The sequence below is a fragment of the Mastacembelus armatus genome, chromosome 7, assembly GCF_900324485.2.
Source record: "Mastacembelus armatus chromosome 7, fMasArm1.2, whole genome shotgun sequence".
Taxonomy (NCBI): Eukaryota; Metazoa; Chordata; class Actinopteri; order Synbranchiformes; family Mastacembelidae; genus Mastacembelus; species Mastacembelus armatus.
In genome coordinates this window covers 24473112-24494427 of record NC_046639.1, presented here as the reverse complement: position 1 = coordinate 24494427, position 21316 = coordinate 24473112, and the positions used below count along the sequence as shown (strand labels likewise).

The window sequence follows — 21316 nt, the reverse complement described above, 5'->3', positions numbered from 1 at the left end:
TTGGAGCCAGGGCTCTTGCGTCATATCCGCCCCCTGCTTCTTCTACGACACCGCTAATGTTGCACTTCCTTTCTTCTTGAAACCCCCAAGTGCTTAAAGCTGACACCGAAGCGCTGTATAGGAATACACAGTTTGTGTCCGAGTGTTGTAATACCACATTTTGTACAGTAAGGGGCGCTGTTGTGTTATATTAACACACGAAGCCCTGTCTGTGTCTGTTGCAGCTCCTGATATTAAAATGCCATCTCGAGCTCAGGCAGATTTTTCTGTGGCACATTAATAACTATATTCATTCTGTTTCATAGAGGAGCCACTTACACAGAGATGTGTCATATTTACACTACTTCTCAATCTTCTGTTTGAAGCATTCATGTAAAACAAATTCACACACTAACACAGAGACTGAACCAGTTTGTGCCTTTTTTTTATTGAATTTATTGTTAAAAATAAACTCACATTTCCTGTTTACTGCCACTACATGAATGCAACGTACTGAAACTAATATTTCAATTCAATCTGTACTTGTTGCTGCTTTGAACATTATATTGTTACAACTAAGAAAAACAGCACAACACATATTCACTGAAAGTGATAGATTATTCATGCTGGTTTCTGGTTACTGTCAGCACCACAGTGAATGGAAACCAGTAGCTGTTCTGAATGGAAGAAAAACAGTGATATACTTTGAATGCCTCATTTAAATGCTGTGAAAGGTGTGGAAGATGTTATGCAAACTTTACTTTAAAGTTTTGAAAAGCCAACTTTTAAAATGTCAGTGTCACAGCCCCATGAAGTTTCCTTACATGATTTTGTTATGTGAATTGTAACAGAGCAGGTGTTTGTGTCACGTCCACTTTTGTTGTGAATGCTTTCCCTTTTTAAATCTCACAGTCGGTGCATGTCAAGTAATAATCAGACAGAAAAGACAGAGCATCCAGGACTGAAAATAAGCATCACAGGCAGAGTAGCTACTTTATATTCCCACCTACATGACAGAAGCAATTGGAAAAGATTTAGATCTTGATCTATTGCTCTTTTTCTCAAATTTTAACCCATGAATGTATTTTATAGTGGGGCATCTCACTGTGATAGAAGTGTGGTATTTCTTTATTTAAGGACTAAGGACGTTGCTTTTCCAAATGTTATTTCAAATGTTTTCTGTGCAGAATGTGTCTTCAGACGCAAAGATGAGCCTCTGGGTGCTGATTCTACTCAGCTGTGGAGGTTTAAACATTTTGTTTGTTTCTTGGACTTTATGTATCACAATGTCTCAGTCACATCATTAACAAAAATAACTTCTTTTCGATTCATATCACATTTGCACAGGTTTTATCACAATACTCTCAGGAGGACATCAAGCTGTAAATTAGATTCAGATGTGACTGCTGTTATAAGCGTCAGCCTTGTCCTGGGAGTTTACTGTCTTCCACCCAGAGCATGCTGAGATCCTGTCTTCATCCCATTGGGACCCTGAATAAGAGTTAAATGATAAAAGACCATGACTGAATGAATTCTTTATCTTGTTATTTTGTGACAGGTCTGTGCGATTACCCTGAAACCAGTTCTGCCTCTTCACTCCCGATCAATTTGGTTCATTTTAGCTCAATTTAATTTTCATTCTGCACTGTTGTGATCCGTATCGATCATGTTGGGATTCTGTGGCAGATGTGTGCGTTTCACTTCAGAGAGCCGTCTGTCAGCTGATACTGTCAGACAGTTTCAGACTGACTCGCTGCAGTAGGGGCCTGATGGGACCAGGGTACATTTCTGCCCTGAGTGTGTGTATGTGTGAATCACACACCATAGATAGGCATAAATACATATCACATGCATACACATAATGACTGGATGTTTATGTGTGCAGTGCATGTGCTGTACCTCCCTATTTATGTGTGATTGTGTGACAGGTTTTCGCTTCATGGTCTCCTGAATGTTTGCATGTGCATCAAATTTCTCTCTGCGAATATGTCACTAACTAAAAGTGTATATATACATGTACAGAGTGTGTGTGTGTGTGTGTGTGAGATAACAGGGTTTGAGTCCACGGTCCAGTGTGCTGGGCTCCCAGCGCGGTGCATGGCTTCCATCCCTATATGAACCATCATTACAGTCAGATAGGAATAAAAAGCCATACAGCGCACTGAGCATTGGGAGAATTGGATTTTACAGAGCAAGGACACACACATTCATATTCACATGCATGTGTACACACACACACACACACACACACACAAATACAGATGACACATTGAAAGATATTCTGATATAAAACCCTTGGGTCCTGAAGGCTGGAAAACAGAATAAAGAATAGGCAAAGAACACAAACACCCAAAGAACTGCCGAGAGGTGACGCTGGGCCCTACATACTGGGTGTATGTGGGAACACACCATCATACCAGTCAACTGATTGATCAGAAGACAGTAAGAGTCAGACTCCTCACGAAGGACTGATGCCACCTAGTGTTGAGATGTGCCAACACATTCGACATCCATTTTTTTTATCCCGTGTTGTGTCCAAGGCAGCTGGTTTTCCAAAGATGCAGCTCTTGACTCACAATGAACAAAATGTAAGGAATCCTGACATAGCTTCAGACACCTCCATGTTTTTGATGGCATAGTAACAGAAAGTCCTTTTTGGTATTGGATTACTGCACGTCTGTCTTCTTCCTTCCCTCTATGTCCATAGCACATATTAAACTTTATCTCCTCATCACTTTCCTTCCCCTCAAAGGCTTTTCCAAAGGCACAAATAACACACATACATACATGTTGTGACAATCAGTCTACATACCTGTTTCAATGGATGTCTAACATTGAAAAAGAAAGAAAACATTTATTCATGTGTACAACATTCATTTGAAATATGTGGCATTACTTTCCTCCTTGGCATCACGTACCTGCGAATATTGGAAATACAGTTCAGATCTATATCATCTACAAGTGTTGGTCACGTTTTGTTTATTTTCAACATATGATAAACCATCCAAATACTCTAAACTTCAAAACTCCAGACTCTTTTATAGTTTTTCAGTAAATCAGATTCAAACACAGCAGTAACTGTGTTCATGGGACTGTGAAACGATCACACCTGTGCCACACAGACAAACATAAATCAAGTGTTGGTGTGAATCCAGCTATTGTGACAGAATTAAACGAGCTCCTTTGAGTTTTCCTCAAAGAAGCACCTGTTGTCCTCTGGAACAGGAGCTGCATGTTGCAGACACAGTAGATATAGAACAAGTTCTACTGATTATATTTAACCTGTGTGACAAAAACCGCCTCTAACAGTATGATTTCACTTGTCTCACAGAACAACCACCTTGACGGGAAAAGAATATAAAGACTAAGAGCAACATTTCTGCAGTGAAGGTTAAGTTTTGTGCTCCAAGTGAAACATGGAGCAATAATCCTTCTCTTCTGCCTGAAATATCCTGTTCTGTCCTGCATTCTCGGGCCTTATAAGCCCCAGGAATGATTTGGAAAAGGACTGAGAATTTGGCAAGTGGCTGCATTAAAATCAGACACCCCTTCGCCACCAGCCTCCTCCCTAAATCTCTACAAGTCTGGAGTAGATACGGTATTATTGTTTTCCACAGATGTAAAGCCTGAGAAACCATCCCTGTCGCGCTCTAAGAGGCTTCACAACTTCAAGGAGCGGATATGAAATAAATCCAATTACCTAGCTGTCAATCAAGCCGCTAATTAGTACGACTCTGGCAGACTAAGTGGTATCAAAGCTGGAAACTCAAAATAGAGACGAGAGAGACACAAAAATCACACAAAATGAGGAAATTTCGTCGCTGAAAACATAACTACCGCAAATAAACCTTATCACACGCTTCCTCACACAGGCTCTAGACGGGCTGCTGCTATTTCTGGATCGTCACCGATGAGCAACAGCAGCTTGTTAAAAAAAAAAAAAAAAGATGAAGAAGCGAGCATCCATGCATCCGAGCCGGGACACCGCGGGTCCTCCTCCCCCTCTGAGTCCGGGCTCCCCGCGTCCTCTGGCCGGGCTGTTGGTGCTCCCGAGCCCCGCCTCGTGATCCGAGCACCCAGGGTCATGTTTCAAACAGGTGGGCTCCAGGCTTGACAATTGTCCAAAATAGCACTTTGTCCCCTGCTCAGTCCTCTTGTCCAAAGAGACCAGGGTCGATGATGCTGCTGCTGCCACCGGTGGATATGTGGAGTTTGACCGCCCCTTTACGCATCTGTGCGTATTTCCATTCAGCGGCACAGGCAAACAGACAGAGGGGAAGAGTGAGAGAGTGAGAGAGAGAGAGAGAGAGAGAGAGCAGGGAGGGAGGTGAGGTGGAAAAGGAGAAAAGGAGGAGATGAAGAAGAGGAGGAGGAGGAGGTGAGGTAACAAAAACCCCTGAGTGAGGAGGAGCATATGAAAAAAGAGGGATGAGAGAAAAGAGGGAGGGAAAAAAGTGAGGAGGGGGCATCATCATACCTGAACAGGAGACCTCTCTGTGTTTATGTGTGTGTGTGTGTGGAGACAGACAGAGTGTGTGAGGGAGGGGAGGCTCATGTCGCCCCAGTGACGCGCAGTGTTAATAAAAGCCGGGTAGAGGGACTGAATGGGACTCTTTACTGTGTCATTCAAATACCGCCAGAAAGCACTTTCATTCTGCTGATAAAGTAGAGAGAGAGAGTGTGTGTGTGTGTGTGTGTGTGGTGGCATGCTGGAAAAATAAATGTGTGTGTGTTTGAGTGTGTGTCCATCTGCATCTCCATGTGTTTGCCCTCTCTCTGTGTCCCACCCCTCTGTCTCACCCTCTGTCTCTTTCATTGGCATTTACACTGCGAGCAGACAGGCAAACAGACGGCCAGCTGTACAGCCTGACCGACGGCCGATAAACAAGCACCAAAGTCAGACCAGACTAGACAGCAGAGATTAAACAAAGAAGAAGAAAAGACAAATCAAGCTACAAGCGTGTAGCTTAAGATAAGAAGACACAGGTGAGCAGGTCAGACAGGAGACTTGGACAGACTGAGCAGTAAAAAGAGGGATACAGACAAGAAATAAGACACTGACACCCTCTTTTTTAGGGAAGGAGGGAGGAAAACAAAAGGCAAGGAACCAAAAATGTCTAAGATACAGAGAGACACAGAAAGATGAAGCACCGAGGTGAAAACAAAAACGGGAAAAGGACAAGAATAAGAGAGAATTTAGGAGAAACACTTAACAGGGATAAAGTGGAAATACTTGCTCTCGACCTCCCCTTCCTCCACCTCCTCTTTTCTTCCTCCTCCTCCTCCTTCTGTTCTCAGGGGCTCGGCTGGAGTTGCATTCCAACGCGTCGCCCTCAATCCCCGTTACTCCCGGCAACGCAGTCCCTTGATCTGGACCCACGTCATGCCAGGCAGAAGAGGAGGAGGAGGAGGAGGAGGAGGAAGGGGATGAAGGTGGGAGCCTGAGGGGGCGAGTGAAAGAGGAGAAGATGAATGAGAAAACTGAAGAAGGAGAGGGTGGGAGCATCTAGGGTGAGGGGAGATGAGAGGAAGGAGAGGGGAGAGATGAGGACGGACGTAAGGGGGGACAGAAGGGAGAAGGAGGAGGATGCTGGGGGATGTTAGCAGAAGTGAGAGAAAACACAAGAGTAGAGGTGAGAGGAGGTGAAGGAGGTGACAGGGGACACAAGGGAGGTAGAAAATGCTGGTGAGACGGAGGGAAGGATGGAGGGGTGAGAAAAAAGGAGGAGCCAGCATAAGTGGGAGGCAAAAGTAGGAGGAGGAGATGCAAAAGAAAGACAGAAGTCGTAACACCCACAACCCACCCCCAGCCCTTATTCCTGATTATAATAAAATTAAAAGTAAAATCACTGTTAAGGATCATTTGCTTCTCCCGATGCCATTAAAGTCTGATGGGTTTGTCTGAACTGCCTGGTTTTAATAAGCTTCAATAAAGTAGAGTTAAATAGAGTGACAGATAAAGATGAATAGGATAATAAAGAAAACTGAGAGGTGACACAACACACATGGCTGAAATCATATTTGGAAAGCTGGGGCATATGTTTTAAAATGCTTGCACTACCAGATGGGATGGGACACGGGCCCATAAAACATCCCCGAATGTTTAGATGATCAAAGGAAGGTCAGAATAGGGTTTTTTTTTTCTCACCTGGCACAATGTTACTGTCAGAGAAATGTCATTGACATTGTCATGGTGTTTGTGCTGAATGTGAGAGTGCATGAAATGAATTTCAGGTATTTGTTGTGGAATTTCCCAATAACTCCGTCAGTGCTCGATCCCATTAAGTTTAGATAATTCGACCGTTCTCGACCTCAGCTGTCTAAAAGCCAACGATATAACAGAATATATGTCGCTTATTAAACCTACGGTGGCAGATGTTGTGGCCTCTGGATTGCAGTGGGGACACTGAAACTTTAGCTCTATTTAAACCTGCCTTTAGAAACCTTTAGACCTGCCTATTTACACATCGAGCAGAGATGGGGCCACATTATGATTCATTTGGAGTCGTGTTTCTGTACACCTGAGGAATGAATGTCCAATATCCACTCTCTTTAAGCTCCATCTGTGGCTGCGTCTGTAGCTGCCAAATACATCGAGATAATAGTTTATTAGGCACACCTTGCTAAATCTATCCAATTTTCACTTACTGCTTATACTGGCACATCCACGGTCACATGGGGCTGAAGCCAATCCCGACTGACAACGGTTGAGAGGTGGGGTACAGCCTGGTCAAATGCCATTCTATCACAGGGCTGACACTAAAGAGGCAAACAGCCTCAAATTCACACCAATTCAGTCACCACTTAACGTAATCCCAGTCAGCATGTGTTTGGACCGTGGGAAGAAGCCGCAGCACCTGGAGAGAACCCACTCAGACACAGGGAGAACATGCACTGTGATGACTTGCCAAAACTGAGGCAGTCTAATACAACAGTCCTATAATAAATCGTCCCTTCATGTTAAGCGAGACACTGAATCCAATGTATGGTAATTTGGGATGCTGCAGTCCGTGGTGCCGCTGAACTGTAATAATAGACCCTGACAGGTGTTTCTATTATTTTGTCCATCCCATTTATATAAGAAACACCTCTCTGACTAATTTAGTAGAGTTCAACAGCACAGCCTCCAGAATTAGCATACAGCTGAATCAGCACTTCACTAAAACAGTGAAGTGTAACAGAATCTGAACATTATCACCTTCAGGAAGGGAGGATTTATTGCAGGACTGTTGTATCAGACTGCGGTCGTTTCAGCAAGGTGTGCCCAATAAACTGCCAACTGAGTTCAGTAAGTCGCTACATTTGTCTGTCTGCTGTTTAGTGCTGAGCAGTTACTGTCTGCTGCCTATCAACACTAATGAGACTGATGGGCGTGAATTAAGGCAGGAAAGCTACGTCTGAACAACCAAAACAATTAGCTGAAAGACACTAAAACACTCTGCCGAGCTGAAGAGAACCGCTGAGCTGGGTAATAATTCCATGTGGATTCGCCAGTACAAGTGACCCCCTTTTCATATGCAAGAAGTCCTGTGACTGTTAAACAATATTGATGGTGGCAGCTTTAAAATAGACCTCACACTAAGGCCCTTTCCCCTTTCATTTGAAAGGAGGCTCCAAAAACCCTACAGATGGGAGGGCTTAAAATGTGCCACAGAGAGTTATCAGTCTTCAGGTTTTCACCCCAACAAAAGACTCCAGCTCTCCTTCAAGTAGAGGGGAAGAACTAGCAGCAACACCACCTGCAGACGTGATCAGATGGATGAAAACCTGCAGCCTCTGACGCTGACTCTTGCCAACTCTGAATTAAAACCATGTAAATGAGAGGAATCACCTTGGTTAGATGTTATGGCTAGAATGGAGGCCAGTAAAATATTATCAGCACTGCGGCAGTAATGTAACCAGTAAGCGATCAATAACAAGCATTTAGATTTGATCAGAATTTATTTCTCATCAAAGCTGGAAAGCCTTTAAAACAGCATTTAGACTTTAACATGACACTAAAAGTCCCTTGGAAACCTGATTATCCAAACTAAGGCATGCTGACTAACATATGTTTACTAATTATTAATCATAAAAGACAGAAGGAAGATGGATGAGAGGAGGTATGAAAATAGATGAGGCACAGGAGTGAGAAAGTAAAGAAGCTGTGAGGTGTGAAAGGACAAACAAGTTAAGGACGACAGCGAATGAGAAAATACAGGGGAGTAAACCCTAAACACAGGGGACAGAAGATGAAGCAGATGTGTTAGAACAAGATGAGATGCGAGTTTCCTTATGCCGACCACAGGCTCAGCTCCAAATGCCAAATGATGTCATTATGCTATTTCTATTATTTGATGCCTCTAACACTCCTACAGGTTTGAGCATCTTTAGGACCCACTGAGAACATAATGTACCACAGCTACAGCCCTGATGTCACGTTAAAACCCCTAAGTACTGAGGCTACTCCCAAATTAAATAAGCAACGACGCCTGTCATATTCAGCCGTGAATTACTGCACGAACTTTAACAAATTTGATTTTAGATTTCGATCTGATGATCTGCAGTTTCTGAGTTACTGTTACCATCAGAAATATTAAGAGCATAATGGTACCTGAACAAAAGAATGCAGACAGACAGACAGACAGACAGACAGACAGACAGACATTTTAAATGTTTCTTAGAGTAATAATGGACGTGTTGGAGTGCACTTTGTCTCCGTTCATCACAGCAAATTGTTGCCCTTCACAGATGAAGTGCAAATAGGAGAAACATGGCAGAGATAAGGTTGCAGTCTTATCTTAAAGGTGAGCTGTTATTTGTAATGTCAGAAGAGTAGTGTGTAGTGACAGCAGTGATGGTTTTCCCACTCTTATCACCAGCTGATCACAGCAACACAAACTCAGGACTTTACATCCTGATGTGCTGGTGTCAGGCAGGTGTTGTTTCATGATGCACAGCAAGTCAAGGGTTTCGTGTTATGAAATAACAACAGAAACCTGTTTGAAATAAAGTGAAGCTATAAACACATCGACTGGGACCGTCCTCCTACTTTGAACAGTAATATTTCTTCAAATCTGACCTGATCTGGTTTTTGTGCCTAAACTTAAGCAAAAAAACAGACTGATGGTTTTGGAAACCACAGACAAATTATGTTGTCCTGCTAATAAGGGTGTCAGATTAGAGTCAACACAATAATGAGGCTTTATCCTCTGGGGACCAATAATGTCTGTACCAAATATCATGGCAATTCATCTAATAGCAGTGGAGATATTTCAATCTGGACCAGAGTAATGAACATACAATTAGAGCAAAGCTGCTAAGGTGACAAATAAAAGTCATCTTGTGAATTGCTGCTTCAAACTCAACACCGAGAGGCGTGAAACGTGCACAACATAAACCACGCTTAAGTATTTTGCACATTTCCTTCCACTTTGTGTTTGGGTTTATAAAGGTATATGGCTCTGAACAAGACTCCTTCATTAGCACAATGCATTGACAACAGACATAAAAGGGCCATAATGTGCAGAAGGCTACTTTATGCTGTGAATGTGTGTGATCAGACAGCAGTGATGCATGATCAAGTTTTTACAGCTGTAATCAAACGTGTAGCAGTCAACCTGGAAATGATGTGAATTTTAATTTATGAGGCTCCGTAAAGAGAAATTCCCCGTGTGTTGGAGACCAGAGGCAGAAAAGCATATCTGTTTACTCTATAGAGTTTTCTCTTCAAGTAGTCTGACAAAGCGATTCTGAGAAAGAGAAGGTCAGTTCACCTCATTAGAAAGAAATAGTTTGACTAAACAGTCTTTTATGCTTTAAAATGCAGTAAATATATGTGAAAGCTTTTCAAGAGCAAATAGCTGGCGTGCTTTTTATGCTCACAAGCAGCAGAAGAAAAATTGCATGTTTCATTCAGAACGTTTACATCTACCGTTACAAACGGTAATTAGTGCAAGACCAGTGTGACAATGCAGAGAAGAAAAGAAAAGAAGGTTAGATTTGCCTTTTGATCATTGCTTTATGTGTTTGGTGCTTTGAAAAGAACAGGGAGAATTAGGTTTTTATGTTTCATACAAACTGGCTGCCACTGCTGACTGTGGCACGCTACGTGATTATACACAAAACATTAGTGGGGTAAGAGAAGGTGAGCGAGGAGAAGTGAGAAAAAATTGAAATAGGCGAGAGAGAAAAACAGCAGAAAATGAATAGTGTGAGTCAGAATTGAACACAACAGTAGAGAATAGGCTGCAATACAGAAACATGAAATATGAATAGGCCCTTGATGATATTCCTACTCTATCTGCCTGTCAGTGGGACTTCATTGATATTCAAGGGAGGCCTCCCCTTCCAGCAGCACATATCAAAAGGCAGTGTTATGATCAATAAATATGCCATGGGAATCAAAGCTTTTTTTCTTTGATAGCATTGGTCATTTGCCCAGACACTTTTTGGAAGTGGAAGCCAGCTTTAAAGGCAATCTGATATGAGTCACTGGATACATTTACAAGAGACCAGAAAATCTGATTTTTAACCTTTAGTGAATCAGCTGATCCTCTTGTCACCGTGTTATTGGTGAAGAACGAGCTGCTGGGCGTCTCGTCCTGTTTTAGACAGCCTTGAAAGGAAGAACTGTATAAAAGAAAGTTGGGATTGACTGTAAAAAACGTCTACAAACATCTTGTACCCTGTGACTTTTTGATTGATAATACTGCAGTAATAACAAATTGTGTGACATTTCTGAGTTAACCTGTGGGTTTAGGACTGATTGAATGCCAGTGTATATAACATCCCAGAGGAAAACCTGAGCACTGGCAGTGGAAATATTTCCTGGGCCAGTTATGTGATCAAATAGTGTTTCTAAAATTAAATAATGCAGTTTTATCAGGTTCTGGATCCAAAAAAATCCTCCCACATGCCACATTGGGTTAAAACCACAGAAAATCAATATTCAGCTCTGTATCACGTAAAAAAGACATCTTGGAGAGACTACAAACATCCTTGAGATGTCAGACTGTCCATGAAATGCAGCTCATGTCTCAAACAGAAGCTCGGAGAAAATGAGAAAAATCAGTAGCCCTGCTTTATACATCAAACTAAGAGGCATCAAATTCCTCTAATTGCTTGGCTTAAAGTGGAACAGCTCATTATATGGTAGTTTTGTTGTGTTTGTTGGTTTGATCCAGGCTGAAATATCCAATATCAAATATCAAATAGTGCAATAGTGCTACAATTTAAACTGTCCAGGACTGTCTTGTGACCAAATGCCTGCTAAATGAATGAATTCCCAACAGTCCCTGCTGCTCTGTGTGTTTACTGCTTATTAGCACATATTAGCAGAGGGTGGTGAATGAACACTGCAAAGTATAAAGCTGCTGTTCACATGTCATACTAAAGGTAGTATAATTTTAATCTATGTCTGACCTGTAAATAGTCTTCACGTCAACATCAAAGTCGTAGTCGTAGAAATTCATATTCTGCTGAAATCTCTGACACAGGATTGGCTATAGTGTGAACGCAGCATGAACTGTAGTGAGTTCATGAGAATATACGCTGTTCCTAAGTCAGTTCTATGAGTCTGCTTGGATCAATGCTCTTTTGCGTTACATGTGCCTCCGTTGCCTTGGTACTGTGTACCATTATTGTCTTCTTGGAAACCCTTTGCCCTCCGCCACAGATGACCGCTCATTGACAACATGGAAAATAAGACATCAAAACAGCAGTTACATGTTTTTTTTTTTAAACACACCATGGAGTCATACGAACAAGCCTCTAATGTCCACTTCTGAAGAGGTGATCAGTCCCAGTTGTCGCCTGGCTGCTCATAACACTTCTATTAGCACTGGAGCCAAATGCTGCTGAAATTACTATCACTGTCAAGGCAGACACAAGTGGCACAATCCTGGTGATTAGAGTCAGGCTTTGACATACTCTCATGGAAATGCAGACACACACACAGAGACACACACAGTTTGTGGCTGTTACTTGGCTAAGTGGATGCTCCATTTCTGTGCTACACTAAGCCACCTGCTGTCATCTCCACACCTTCGCGTCAGGCAGGAACATAACAGTGCCGGAGACATTAGACATTACTCATTAATTGAGCTTTAATTGTCTCATTGTTTAATTGTCTGAGACGAACCTAATGATTATGCCAAACTCAAGTGCACTAAACACCTGCTTGCAATAAACTTGAAGCCAGAGTTTCTTAAGGTAAGGGTGGGGACTGGAAATGGGTCACTGCCTGGGTCCATGTGTGATGAGAAATAACTTTTAATGAGCCTGGGACAGGTCTGAACTTGAATCCAGGGTGTAAAACTTTATAAACACATATTGAAAGCTAATGGAAAGTCAGTGTGCACAACCGCGTCTTGTACCATTGATACTTCTGCAAAGTGAGGTAATTAAAGGCATTGCAACTGTCTTCACATTCATAGGGATACAAATTGAGTGTGTGTGAGTGTGTGTGTGTGCGGGTGTATGTGTGTATGATGGAGCAAAACTCCAATTACCACAACTGTGACACTGTTGTTTGGCAGGAACGTGACAGTTGGCTTAAATCTCTAGGATTTGTTGGGTAAGTGTTTGTGCGGCCACACATACAATCACACATGTTGGCTGGCAACTGATTCACGAGGCTGCAGCAGCCACTGACGGTCAGAGCGAATGGAAGGCCACGTGGATGGAGGGATGGAGTGTGGGGCAACGAGAGGAAGGATGCATGTAGCTGAGTGGCGAGGGTTTTGAGGTTTATTGGGTGGACGACTGCCCACCCTTTGTGTTCCAAATCCAGGGGAATCTGTGGGCCATTGTGACTCTCTGCTTGTTCACCAGCCAGAGAGCTGAAAGAGGGGATTTCAGCTCCACAGGGCCAATGACTAGCACGTTTTTTTTTTTTTTTTTTAAATCATCCTCTGGATTTCTCTTGCTCTTTTATCCTGTCTTTTCTCGCTGTCTCTCTGCTTTGTTCTGAAAGCAGTGCACAGTCAGCCCCAGCCAGCTATAGCATGGTGCTCTGTGAATGACTGAGGTTAGTGATCCAGGTCTGCAGTCTGATTTGGGTTTTAGGGGTCACACACCCGTATGTGCTGTGGGGCACGTGTTGCAGCTTGTGATATGCAAGCAGTTCACATTTTATATTTTGTCTTGGCATAGGCAGAAATAGCGTGCATTCATTTAGACCAGACGATTTCTGTTGAGTCAAAATCCACTTATCCCGTTATCACCTGCACAGCACTGTTTCTCCACAGATCGTCAGCAAGGAAAAGCCTCTGAAACCAGCCAAGTCTTAGCTGAAACCAGTAGTAATGAGATTCTTTCAGGTGGGTTGGCAGTATCTCAAGGCGAAGTGACACACCAATGCCAGCTGTAAAGAAAACTGCTGTACAAATGAAATACTAAAATAACAAGCTTACACCAATATCTGTCTAGAGGAAAACACAGCTTTATGCAGGAGCCCAAATCTTTTCAACAAACAAAATTGATTCCACCTGTAATTTCCAATTCACACTAACTCCATTCTCACCTTTGGTCTGGGTTGTGTCTAGAATAATATCCTGAAGAGAACATCAGTAGGCTGCTAAACTTCAGCCCAGCACAGGTGTAACACAGATGACTTTTATAGAGGGCAAGATTGTTTATCCAAGTACTAAATGAAAAGACGTTCAGTTCAGTCTTAAGAAGCATGTCCCCTGACTTGAATCTTCTGTGCCCTGGAGACAGACTCTGTTATCAAAAATAAACTTTCCAAGTGTTTAGTAGCTAGTTAGCTCAACATTATCCTGATTAACCTTCTTGTTTGGTGACAATACTGTTAAGAAAGGAGCTAGTTACAACTTTTAGTGTGTTTAAACAATTACTATGACACTGTTAAAGAAAAAGTTAGAAGAAAGGGCCTAAAAACAAACAGGAGATTCATGGACTGTAATGGCTCTGCTCTACTATAACCCAGCACACTGGACAAACAGGGAACAATCAGCTAGAAAAGCATCTGAGTTAGCAAACAAATGGGGCTTTGGTGTATCAATGCAGGTGTGTGTGTGTGTGTGTGTGTGTGTGTGTCTGGGGATTTGGTTCCAGTCTCGTGCTGGGCTGTCGCGTCTCTCTGCTCCATTTCCTGTCTTTCTGCTCTGCGGGCTGTCACTTGACCTGCAGGAGGGGAGGGGATCGGGATGTGGATGGATGGAAGGTGGGATGGCTACTCTCCTTTAAAATGAAAGAGATGTAACATGATTCAGTGGTTCATGAGGAAAGGAGGGAGGGGGTTGAATCACAACAGCATAGTTTCTTTTTGGGGTTGTAAGCAATTAACAAAAATGTATATTCCCTAAGAAGAACTGGTGCTAACAGAGGAGACTTTGAATGTTTTCTGAGTGATAATTAAGAACTGGAAATAACTTGGCTTTGAAACAGATACTAAAAATAAAAAATACAGGGCGAAACCAAAATGCATGAAATTTGATCCCTCATGGATAAGAAAGGTCCACTGAAAGACAGAATAAGGGATGGGGAGAAAGAAGGAGCTAGATGTTAGAAAGGAAAGTTTAAGTTATTTTTATTTGTATAATATGAACATCGGGTTCAAGATAAAATTAAAATGCATGCTACATAGTTCATAACCATTAATAACCATTATGCTGCAGGACGGTAGAAAAGTAACAATATCCAGAAGATAATATAAAGCGATAAGTAACATTAAATTCAATGGAGAGAATAGGAAAAGAAAAAAGGATTGAACTGAAACAGTAAGTCTCAAACAGTAACGAACACAGTGAGCCAAGGAAGAATGAATTTCACAAAACAGACTGTGAAACACTGCGAGAGGCACAGCAAAAAAACAAAACAAAAAAGCAATGTAACAGCAAGAGGAGTCTGCAGGAGGAGAAAGAGAGACAACAAGCTGCGATACAGTCAACAGAGAACTTTCAACTAGACACCGAAGGAGCTGAAACCAGTGGAGGAATGGGCTGTGAGATGTAACGAAAAAAGAAAATAAGGAACTGAAGAGATGAAAGATATGAAAGAGGAGAGGAGTAGCATGCACGTATATACATATATGTGTGTGTGTGTGTGTGTGTGAGAGAGAGAGAGAGAGAGATCCTGTATGAACTGTGTGGAGCATGGGCTGCATGGCTGAGCAATTCCTGTCCAGTTGGCTGGTTGTGTGAGTGTGTATGGTAGGGGGTCCCAGGGAGAGCTTTGATCATTACCGAGTGTGACAGAAGAGTTCTGACAGAGAGGTAACCCCCAGCCCAGGAGTCAGACAGAAACACACACACACACACACACACACACACACACACACACACACACACACACACACACACACACACACACACACACCTACACTTACCAGTAACATCAGCATGACCACTAAATGTTACCTCTATACACTGGAGATCACACGATTCTCTATTTTTGCTTCAAATGACTTGTTCATCAGAGTAAATAAGAGCTGCACATGTGTTGCCACTGTCATTTAAACTAAGATCATTTCCATCATAAGTCATGACATCAATTGATCTATTTGGACTGATTAGTCTGAACAGTCGGAAGAAAAAGACAGTAAAAAGACTATTTTTGCCATTTTTTTACCTCTCAGCACCAAAAAAGTAATAAGTGGTGGTTAAATGTGTGTAATAACCAATAAACAGAGGGATGGTTTTTACAGAGTAGTGGATTTTTTTCTTTTATTTATTTAGTTGAAAATCAGTTTTTAGTGATATTTGGTGCAGAAAATGCCCCGTACAATATATCATTAAATAAACAATACAGTTTGCTGCTGTTTGGATCTACAGACAGAGGTTTTCTATCAGCCACATGTTGCTTCACTGGCTTGAAACAACTGGAAGGTCTAGAAAAGATGAAATTATTCCATGACATTCATCTGTGTGAGGAGCCAACAGTGAGTCATTAGGCTGAGACAGAGAAAATGTGTAACGAGCATGCTCTCAATCATGAATATATTAAGGATTACAAGATGGCGTCCAATTTATTCCTATGAAAGCATATTTTATATTTTATTCTTCATGCTGCAGGATTCCAGCCATAAAAATTACCCAGATGTTCTGCACAGTGAAAAGACTGATGCTGTCTCACATGAAAGCTAGAGGTCACTTAACAATAAAACACAATGATGCTTATTATCACCCATGTTATGGGTGATAATAAGCTGCTTTCACAAACGACCTATGGGGTTGTTTTTTATGGAAGGACAGTCTCTACAGCAGAGAGGTGGAAGCTACAGTACATGTCCAAAAGTATATGGAGACGTGAACATTACAACCATATGTGATTATTGTGCACTTCAGTCCAAACTGCTGGCAATAACATACGGCTGCAAAATGAAAATAGGCTGAAGACAAAATACTTTCTGATACTAAAACAATTCCTAAAAAATATGAGGCAAAAAATAAAATCTAACTAATCCTAGCCTCACAAACTCCAGTATGCAGTGCAACTGTATTATTTTTTATAGTTCAATAAAGCTGCCACTGAAAAGGACCAAAAGTGACCCTAAAGGCGATCAAATCATCAGACCCTGTGAAAATACCAGCCCACACACACTCTTGGCCCAATAATAGAACATTAATTTTCCAATTTATTTTGTCTCTAGTTGCCAGCGTGCCAGTCCTTCAGGTGTTTTCATTGAGGTTCAGGTTTCTCAGACACTCTGTGAACTGGTAATTAGTTTCTCCTGGCTTTCTGTCTCATAGCCTGTGTGTGTTTGTGTGTGTATGTGTGTGTGTGTGTGTGAGTCACATCCAGACAGAAATCAATTTCAGGCGGAGATCTATCAGCTTTTGTAGCCAGTGATCCAATCATCAAATAATGCATCTGATATCACGCTGTCAAGGTGGTCTGTTCACAGAATGATTCACTCTCTCTCTTTCTCTTGTTCACTTTCTCTTCTCTCTCCCCGTCCAATTCTTTTCTCCGCCACCCACACACCTGCAGTACCTTACACATTCTCTTACACACATCCACACTGAGGTGATGGATAGTATTTGGAAACAAGGCTTCACCTCAGTAGCATCAGAGGAAAACCCCTCCTAAAGATTCTTTTACACTGTTAGATATCATCAGTCTGCGATGTTCACAGCTCACCTTATTTTCTCCTAAACCCTGACATGTTGCTGTTGCATTATTTTTTGGTCCATTAAGGCATCAGTCATAGTTTTGGACTTTTTTCTATGCAGTGACTAAGAGCTGAAATTGCAATAACACTGTTAAAAGCAGTTACATAAGAGAAGAAACATGAGCACTTAGACAATCAGACAGTTCCAAAAAAAAAAAAAAAAAAAAAAAGTAACCCATGTGAAACAGAGATGAGAAAATTAAGGTGAATGATTAAATGATTATGCAGAATGCTTACTGCAATCAATACATGCATAGCGACAAACCAAATGCCTGGACTTACCTGTTTTCTGTAGTTGAACGTAGTTCACCTAAGCATTAAACAAATATTATTATTTCAGGTGCATACTCATTCAGTTTTTCCTCCAAAGTGTCCTAGTATGGTAGAAATTAAAAATAGAGCCATTGTAAAGTGTGTGTTTTTGCTGCTACATCATGGCCAAAATTTCAAAAGTAATAGCCTATTTGTAAACTCTGTAATTGTATTTTGGATGGCTCACATCACGTGGCTCTAGGAATGCTGGGTAAGTGGGTCAGTTTGCTTGTCCAATGCATTTTTCCACAATATAACAATAGCTAGAGATGGACTGCCATGATATTTTGTATAGATATTCATTGTCTTTGTCAAATCACTGACTCTCTACCTGATGCCACATAAAAAACTGTCTGACTTTCTATTAGTGTTTACTGTGTTTTGAACTAATATTAGCACAGTAACTCTTATGTGCTCACACTAGCACGTGCGATGGGGAAGTTATGAATATTGTTACAATTTTCTCTTAAGCTACATCCTTTACATGAATGGAATAAATGCCATGTATACTCCATGCTTGTTTATCACCACATGTCACTATATGTATTCTGATGCAGACCCACATGTGTAGTCAAGTGCACTGCACACAGGAGAATCAGAGGATTGACGTATGACTGCCCAGAATGGTTTGTAGATGCAGAAATGTAAAAAAATGCCACAGACACACACACACACACACTCTTACCACTCTACTTCTGGGACTTGCACACTTCTCTTGGAGAGTGTTTTTGGAGATTTTCTTCCTGCTCCACTTGAGTGTGGGCATGTGTGCGTGTGTGTGTGTGTGTGGGGTAGGGCAGGAGCTGTGCATGTTTCTCCATTTCAGGCTAGAGTGCCACACACCTGCAGCTTGGCATCATGTGTGTATTTTCATGCTAATGCGTGGTTAGCGTGTGTAGCCAAGTAGCAACTGCGTGTCCATGTGTGCGTTTGTGTGAGTGTTTACCAGCTGTATGCTGTTTGCCGTGCAGAGTATGTGTATGTTTGTGTGTGTGTTTTGGGGGTTACACATTGATGTCATAATGCACTGAGACAGACAGCCTCTCCCACTGTGACGTTGTCATGGTTACCACATGAAGACACAATGCTGTAAATATCTTGATTTAGTTCGCCACACACACAAACAGTGGGCATATGGTATGCACGCACACAGACAATCACACCCCCACATTTTCTCCTTCTCACTCGCACATTTTACCAAGTGTGACACCCAGCACACATAAACACAGTAACACACACACACACACACCATTCACTTCGCTACTCACATCAACATAGTCTACCAGTATACACATCAGTGTTACAGTGCTCAAACAATTATTCTTCCACCTCACTAACTTATCATTCACTCATTTACACACATTGTTTGCTCTCTCACGTCGTTTGCTGCCGCTCTGGCTCTCCTTCAGGAGAAAGGTCAGCTCCCACCAGGAGACCCACTGGCCTGTCAGGCAGAAGGGCGAGGAATGATGGAATACAGTCCACGCTCAGCAGCTAAATTTAAAAGCACCAATTACGTGTGAAAATGACGAGCAATTTCAGGTCTTTTTGATAAAAATCACACCATTTTCAAACAACTCCACAACCAGGAAATGGCTTAATCACTTTTTTTGTCCTGTTTCAACTGACAAACAGCAAAACTGTGCATCAGAGCTCACTGGTTAAAGAGCAGGACGGATACAGCTCAGTTAGTCTGCTAAGCCCCGAACAGATAAACCTCTGCTCTGCCTCCCGCTGTCATCTCGACAGTCCTTCAATACAGCCCATTCATAATGAAGTAGGTTTCATTTATATGTTTGTCTGCTTCTATTGTCAGACAACTGACTAAACATGATTTCATATTGGGTTATAATCACTGCTCCTCAAACAGGGGAAGTTGTTTGTGCACATTTATGAGCTTTTCACACTGGAATTGCTCTTCGTGTGATTAAAACATCCTTCAATACAAACGTACTGAGACAAGAAGACGAGGCAGTTGTTTTCCGATACCTCGGTTTAGGGGTGTAAAAATTTGTGGTTCAGTGTGGACAGGAGACAAATTTAGCCAGTGTGGAGCGTTAGTCACACGGTGAGAAATCAGGGCAAGAGGTGAAGAAGAGGAGGAGCAGCTTTCACGCGTCTGAGTGACTATTTTGTAATATCCTAATTAAACTGTTAATTTTTATATTTCAAGGTTCAATGTGTAATATTTAGAGCAACCTATTAGCAGAAATGGATTATAGTATTCCTAAATATTTTGTCATTATCGCAAAATCACAGAAAAATACCAATCACTGAGCAGCAACAGACCCACTTTTTTTTTTTTTTTTTTCAAAAGGGATCAGATGAAAAAAATACAAAACTAAAGTTACAGCTTCATTAAGCAAACTCTGCAACAAACAATAACAGTTGTCAGGGACAGTAACTACAGTACATAGGTCTTTTTATAATAATGGATCAAATAACACCATTAAAACAACATTAGGATTTTATGAGTTCACTGCTTAGCAATTCAGCCCACAACTTCACTGTGTTGGCTCACTCACCGATCTCACTGCATCGTTTTTAGCTGCAGCAGGCGGATATTTTCACATAAAAGCTCTAAAAATACATTCTACATTAACAGGCGGACACTGTGGAGCATTTAGAAGAAGACACCAAAAACAGAAGAGTGAATACTGGACTTACATTAACCAGTTGGTCAAAAACATGACACCAAAGGACTGTGCTGACAAAAATACTCTGCTTTTACCTAAAAGGGGTTTATCCTGTAAATCTCTCCGTTCAAAAATACACACTAGGTTTTAAATGAAAAAGCTGTTTTGTCACAGATCACAAGTTTAACTGGGATGTGTAAAAACACAAGTCTTTGTTAATAAGTCCACAATAAAGGCGGTAATAAGTCAGTGATCACAACATGTTTATGCCAACTACTTAAAAACAGAGAGATTTAAAAAGATCCTGCTTTTGTTTCTAATGTCATGTGTTTGGAAAGCAAGGCATACAGTTTTTATGAACATACTGTTCTATACTGTTTTCTGAAGCAAATCTAAAATTGTATTGTGCTGCATTTCAGCCAGTCTTCATTTGGCAAATAAAGCAGGTTCAGGTTTCATCACCTAAACCAAACGTCAGTTGTGTAATAAGAGTGAACAGCCAGGGGAAAGTCTATAACACTATTCACATTCACCACCAAACACCACATTAGGACACAGAGCAGGAGCTATTTTACTGTGTCTGTTGCATGTTTATATGTTGAAAGCTTCTAACTAGACCCAGGCTCCTTTTCTTGAATATTTCCATGGACCTTTTAAAAAATCTTCACAGAAAAACAAAGACTATTGCAGCTAAAAAGGTTCTGTGGGTTACTCCACATTAGGTTTTGTTTTGCCTTTCTGCTGCCAGCAGTGTGTAACAGTGATTCCTAATGGGAAAAAAATGAAATAACACTGGCGATACCCTTTAAAGCTGCAGGCATCCTTGGCTCTCCTCTGCAGAGACTACACAGGATTTTCCTCTTTTTTCATCCTGCTTACGCACATTTCACCCCGTCCTTGTCTGTTGCATCTTCTGCTTTTAATCACATGTCTCTGGTAGAAATTCAGACACATATTGCAGTTTTGTCCCAATGTGTAGGTGCTACAGTAAATGTGCCCTGACTGATTGTGCTTTTTTCATATGTTTGCATCAATACAAACAAAAACTTCAATGAATTTGCACAGACCTTGACAATTACAGTAGTTACTCAAGCAAACACACACACTACAGAGAGGAGAAGGATAGAGAAAAGAATAAGACCTTGAGTCAGAGTGGGAATAGAAAGAATAAAAAGATGAATTTGAAGGTGGATTTGATTCCCTCAGACAACTCCAAGGAGACTGACACAGGTGGAATATGAATGAGGAAATTGTGTGTGTGCGTGTGTGTACA

General features: G+C 41.5%; 1 long non-coding RNA gene across 3 annotated transcripts; it reads right to left on the bottom strand.

Moving 5' to 3' along the window:
• Window positions 1-13594: 13594 nt before the first annotated feature.
• On the bottom strand, window positions 13595-20213 carry LOC113145925 (uncharacterized). 3 transcript variants are annotated; one of them, XR_003297287.1, is made up of 4 exons: window positions 20075-20213; window positions 18769-18901; window positions 17378-17405; window positions 13595-14163 (listed from the first exon to the last, which is right to left on the bottom strand). It is a non-coding gene; the product is annotated as an uncharacterized LOC113145925 (long non-coding RNA). The 3 variants fall into 3 exon arrangements; XR_003297288.1 differs by having other exon boundaries at window positions 13595-14443; window positions 18786-18901; XR_003297289.1 differs by having other exon boundaries at window positions 18786-18901.
• Window positions 20214-21316: the final 1103 nt, after the last annotated feature.